The sequence below is a fragment of the Myotis lucifugus genome, unplaced genomic scaffold, assembly GCF_000147115.1.
Source record: "Myotis lucifugus unplaced genomic scaffold, Myoluc2.0 scaffold_41, whole genome shotgun sequence".
Classification (NCBI taxonomy): Eukaryota; Metazoa; Chordata; class Mammalia; order Chiroptera; family Vespertilionidae; genus Myotis; species Myotis lucifugus.
This window is the reverse complement of record NW_005871089.1, coordinates 6,291,515-6,296,411: the sequence shown is the minus strand read 5'-3', so window position 1 is coordinate 6,296,411 and position 4,897 is coordinate 6,291,515. Positions and strand designations below refer to the sequence as shown.

Here is a 4,897-nt window from a genome sequence, read left to right as displayed (position 1 = left end):
CGCATGTGGCTCGCGAGCCGCAGTTTGCCGACCACGGTCCTAGGGGAATGCAGCTTTGCAAGAAAGAGTTTTATGGTTTTGGGTACTGAGCCTTGCCTCTGCCCTCGGGAGCTCTGGAGTTAATTAAGTGCTGGCTCCGTCTCACCTTCCCCACATGCTCCTTGGGGCCTCCTCCATACCCACTCCCAGGAGTCCTTCTTTCCTGGGCTCTGCCCACTGTGTGCCCTTTGCCTGGAGACTTCCTGAGAGACCCCCTAGGGACCCAGCCAAGAGATGTGAGGCCACCCCTGTTTAGGAAAGAGGGGTCTCCAGGGAGCCATCAGCGGGTTATGAAGGGTGTGGAGGTGACCTTACCTCCTGCCAGCAGGAGATGGAGAGCCCAGTATAGCGAAATCACTCTCCACTCAAGACAGTCGTCTCCTTCCCTGACACACACATACTGAGGAAGCAAGCAATTGCTTGGAGGAAGGTGGGGACCCCAGGGAGCAGGGTCACATCACCCTTTGGGCCACCACACTGTTTGGTGGCTCAAGTTGAAGCTGGGCTGGGAGGACCAACCTCTGCAAAGGCTCAGGGAAGAGTCTAGAAGAGCCCACCAAGGCCATTTCGGCCCTACCCAGCGGGGGAGGCTAACAGCTCTGTTGCCCAATTCCCTCTTCCATCTCCAGGGGTTCCCTGGATGGACGTTGGAAAAGATCAGGAAGGAAAGAGTGATCCTGCCCAGGTGTGGCCAACGTCTGGACATTCTCACAGGACTGAATAGGGCCTCATCCCCTGTTCTCATACTTCCCCCACCTGAGGCTCTGGGACCCTGCTATCTCTAGAACCGAACCTGGAGGAAGAAGGGTCACGGGATTGGCCTCCACCCGCTTTCTTCTACCTGCCCTGCCCAGAACTCTGGTGCCCGGGGCCCTCAGCCGACCTGGCTTTGCGGCTTCCGGAGGCACTGGGGCGCACGTGTACTCCAGCAGGCTGCCGTCACACATGCAAACCCGTGCCTGCATGTACGTGCGTGGCCCACATCTGCACGCTCGCCTCTACAGAACTGCCTTCTCTCTTGCTCAGGTCCTAGCACACGTGTGCACGCAGGCAGGCCCGCGCATCCAGCCCCACAGACAGACACCCAAAGACCAGCGGGAGATCCGCAGCAGGGGCGGCCCGGCCACAGAATCCGGGCAGCCACCGCCTCGGGATGAACCCGCCAGCCTGGGCTGCGGCCAGTGGGTGAGTCAATCCTAGCGAGGAAACCACAGGGCCATCCTGTCCCAGCAGGGTGCGTCCTTGGCCCCGCGGCGCCTCAGCGCCCGACGCCCACCAGGCCCAAGCCCTCCTTCCCCCCCAGCTCCTCTCGGTCAGTTCACGAGCCAGGCCCCGCGGGAGGCCCGAGGGCTCGGCCCGCGCTCCTTCTCGCCAGCCCCGCGCCGTGGCCCCGCCAGAGCTCCAGGCGCTACCAAGTCCGGGGAGAGTCGGAGCAGCGGCGCGGCCAGCCCGTCCGCTGGGGGCCGGCGGCAGCCGGGAGCCATAGCACCTTCGCTCCGGCCCGCGCGCTCCGTTCCCCGGGCGGGCCGGTAGGGGCGCCCTGGGGCAGCGCCGCCCACCACTTCTCCACGCGCTTCCCGCAAACTCGGCCCAAGTTTCCGCGCCGGCCGAGCGGGTGAGCTCCTACCTGCAGGGCGTCAGGCGGCCCGCTGCTGCCGTCCCGGGCCGCGGCCACATCCTCCAGCGCCGCCGAGGCCGTGGGTTCTTGTCCGGCTGCGCCCTGCGCGGGAACTCGCCGTGAGCTCCGAGCCGGAGCCAACTTCCCCGCGGCCGCTTGCGTCGCTGCCGGGCGCCGTCTGCGGTCCCGGGCGGGGCGGGCTGGAGGCGGAGCGGGGGCGGGACGGCTAGCGGAGTTAGGGCAGAGCTTCTAGGAGCCTGCGCTCCCCTGGGCCCAGGGTGTGGAGGACCTGCGTGGTACAGCCCTCCCAGGCCCCGGCCGCAAGCGCTGTGCAGAGTCTGTACCCACCGCACTACGTCAGCCAGTGCCGGTCGCGCCGATCACACGCCTCCATTCAGCCACTCCATTAGATCATTCATTCATTGTCACTTTCTAGCTAAGTGGCCTTGTGCATGCCACTTGACCTTGTTGAGCTTCAGTTTTCTTATTTTAGTACAACTGAAATTATATCATGGTGGTGTTGTTGTAAGGCTTAGAAGAGGTTGTATTAAACTATCTGGCACACAGTAGGTCCTCTGGCTCCTTTGACCAGTACTAGTGACATTAAGGAGCTGGAGAAGGGCTCCTGAGTCTCAGTGCAGCCAGTGAGGACAAATTCCAGACAGATGTATCTCAGCTCCTGTTAGGGCACCACACCTGTTTGAGGAATGGGTGATTTCCCTATCCCTGTAGTGAGCCAGCAATGAGGGTACTGGGCAGGGGTGGGGTGTGTTTCTTAGTGGCCTGAATGGGTACCTCTGAACATTTTTGGCAAATCTCCCTCAATAAGACTGGCCTAAGCTGAGCATGTATAGCCTGGGAGGTAGGATGGGGTGAGCATTCCCAGCCAGGAATGGTATGTTGCTGAGAGAGGGGCTAGAGGGGTGGAAGGGCTGTTCCCATTTGCCCAACTCTCTGAGCCACCTGATTTGGGATGAGAAGCCCCATGGTGCTGCTACCTTCTCTGAAGAAATCTGGTTAGTTCCTGGGCTGCCCAAGAACTGGGCACAGGCTTGTGAAGTGGAGGAGGTTGGGTACCAGTGGACATGCCAAAGGTCAAAGCAAGTTCGTGGGGTAAAACCATCCAGGCCACCTGCTCAGATCCCAAAGGTCACGACTGCCTGAGTCAGAAGGCAGCGCAGGCCTGCGGCCCCCAGGTTCCAAGAGTCCAGAAACTGCTGGAGCAGCTGGAGCTAAGGTGGAGGCACTGGGCACCACAGGTAGGAATAGGAAGAGGAAGTGGAGGTCATCTGGAAGGAAGGGAAAGTGTATCACTTAGTTGAGAGCTAGAGGGTCCTTAGAAATAGTCTGGAGGGATCTGGGGAGCAGAGACTCAGAGATAGTTGGGGCTTTACTAAGGTCACACAACAGACTAAGGATCTTTCTGCTGTCACACCTTAGCGTCAGGAAAGCAAATCTGTGTGCTGACAACCAGGGGTCATGGCCAAGCCTCAGGTCACAGGCTGTTTGTTCTTCCCTACTCTTGCTCCTCACCAATTCTGCCTCCCCCACCTCCTCCAGCATACCACTCCTTGCCCCACTTTGCCTTGCTATTTGGGGCATGGGGAGAGGGTAGTGTTCTCAACTCTTAGGTCTAGGACTCTCAGGTTTTGTGCTCAGTGGCCTGTGTTCTCTCCAATCTCTCTGAGCCTGAGTGAGACCCATAAAGGCCAAGATAAGCCTGATAAGACTCACCCCACTGAGTCTTGTCTTAATTCAGGAATACTCACAAAGACAGCTCACTTAATCAGGGCCTTGTCCATTCCATTCCATTCCAGCATTGCTTAAACATGTTGGAATATAAAAGAAAGGATACAGGGTAGGGGACTTGGCAGCCACTCTGAAGGGAGAGGGAGAGAGATAGAAACATCAATGATGAGAGAGAATCATTGATCAGCTGCCTCCTGTATGCCCCACACTGGGGATCGGGCCCACAACCCTGGCATGTGCCTTGACCAGGAATTGAACCATGACCTCCTGATTCATAGGTCAATGCTCAACCACTGAGCCATGCTAGCCGGGCAGCAGCCACTTTATAACTGTAAGCCTCAACTTTCTAATCTGCAAAATGGGAACCATGATATCTGCCTCATAGAGCAAGGTGAGCGTCAAACTAAATCAGTGTGGGAAATTGCTCATAAACTGTAAAAAGCTCTGTAGAGTGTCAGCTGGCTGTCAGATCCTGAAGACCGTGACCTTGCCCTTTTCTTCTCTCCACCAAGGGTCATGTATAGAACCTATGGAGAGAGGTGGCTATGAAGCCTTTGTTGGATGAAGGGAAGTAATCAATACAATGTGGCTGTCCTGGGAGCCCCTACATGTTTATTAGGCTGTGATCTTGGAAAGGAGAAATGGTATTGCGGTTGGAAGGAACAGTTTGTCCTTATGTGGGCTTCCTGGGCAGAGTTAACAAAGAAAAGTACCATAGAAGAGTCTGGAAAGGAGGTTTCACACTCACCCTCCTACACACACATGCACACGCACACACAGCACACCAACCAGGCATGTGTAGTCTCCACAGGCACACACTCCTCGACCACCCCAGCCCAGGCACAGATTACTGCTGGCTCCCTGGGAAGGCAAGGTAACAGGTCAGTTCCCCAAACCTCAGCTTGTTAATGTGGCCACATCTGCTATTTATAAAACCCTTTCCTTCCTTGGAGGAGCTCCTTCTCACCCCAGAGGAAGGAGATATGTCACTGGCAAGCACCCTATGGGCAGAGAAACAGAGAAGTGTGGCACCTTTCCCCAAGACACACAGCAATGCTCTCCCCAGGCCTTTCAGGCCTGGCTGCAGACATTGCCTCCTCCATGAAGGCCTCCTGGACTGCTATTACAGCACTCTCTGCCCTCTACTTCTGAATCCCTCCTCTACTCCACCCAACAGAGGACTACTTCAGTGTTGGTGGGTGGGCCAGGCAAAGAGCTCCTACTTGGAACATGGTCCTGTGCCAGTCACTTGATAAACATTGGGTTCAATTAATTCTTACAGCAACCATATGAGGCAGAAGTTTGAAAACATGCAGACTGAAGTGTGACCTACTGATCTGTGTAACCTTAGGCAAGCCCCTTGACCTCACCTCTCAGTTTGCTGCTCAAATGGGCATGATTAGAACATGTCCCAGGACTTGCATGGATCCAACGAGTTCATAACTTTCTTAATAGTAAGCCCTCTAGAGGAGCAGGAGTGAAGCAGCTAGC

General features: G+C 56.6%; 1 protein-coding gene across 36 annotated transcripts in view; it reads right to left on the bottom strand.

Moving 5' to 3' along the window:
- CUNH15orf39 (chromosome unknown C15orf39 homolog) overlaps nucleotides 1-1,825 on the bottom strand; it is a 44,534-nt gene extending 42,709 nt beyond the window's left edge. For all 36 annotated transcript variants that reach the window (XR_001348024.1, XR_002829012.1, XR_002829001.1 and 33 more), the window contains exon 1: nucleotides 1,667-1,825. The gene's annotated coding sequence lies outside the window, so the exon portion shown is untranslated. The remainder of the gene's footprint in view (nucleotides 1-1,666) is intronic.
- Nucleotides 1,826-4,897: the final 3,072 nt, after the last annotated feature.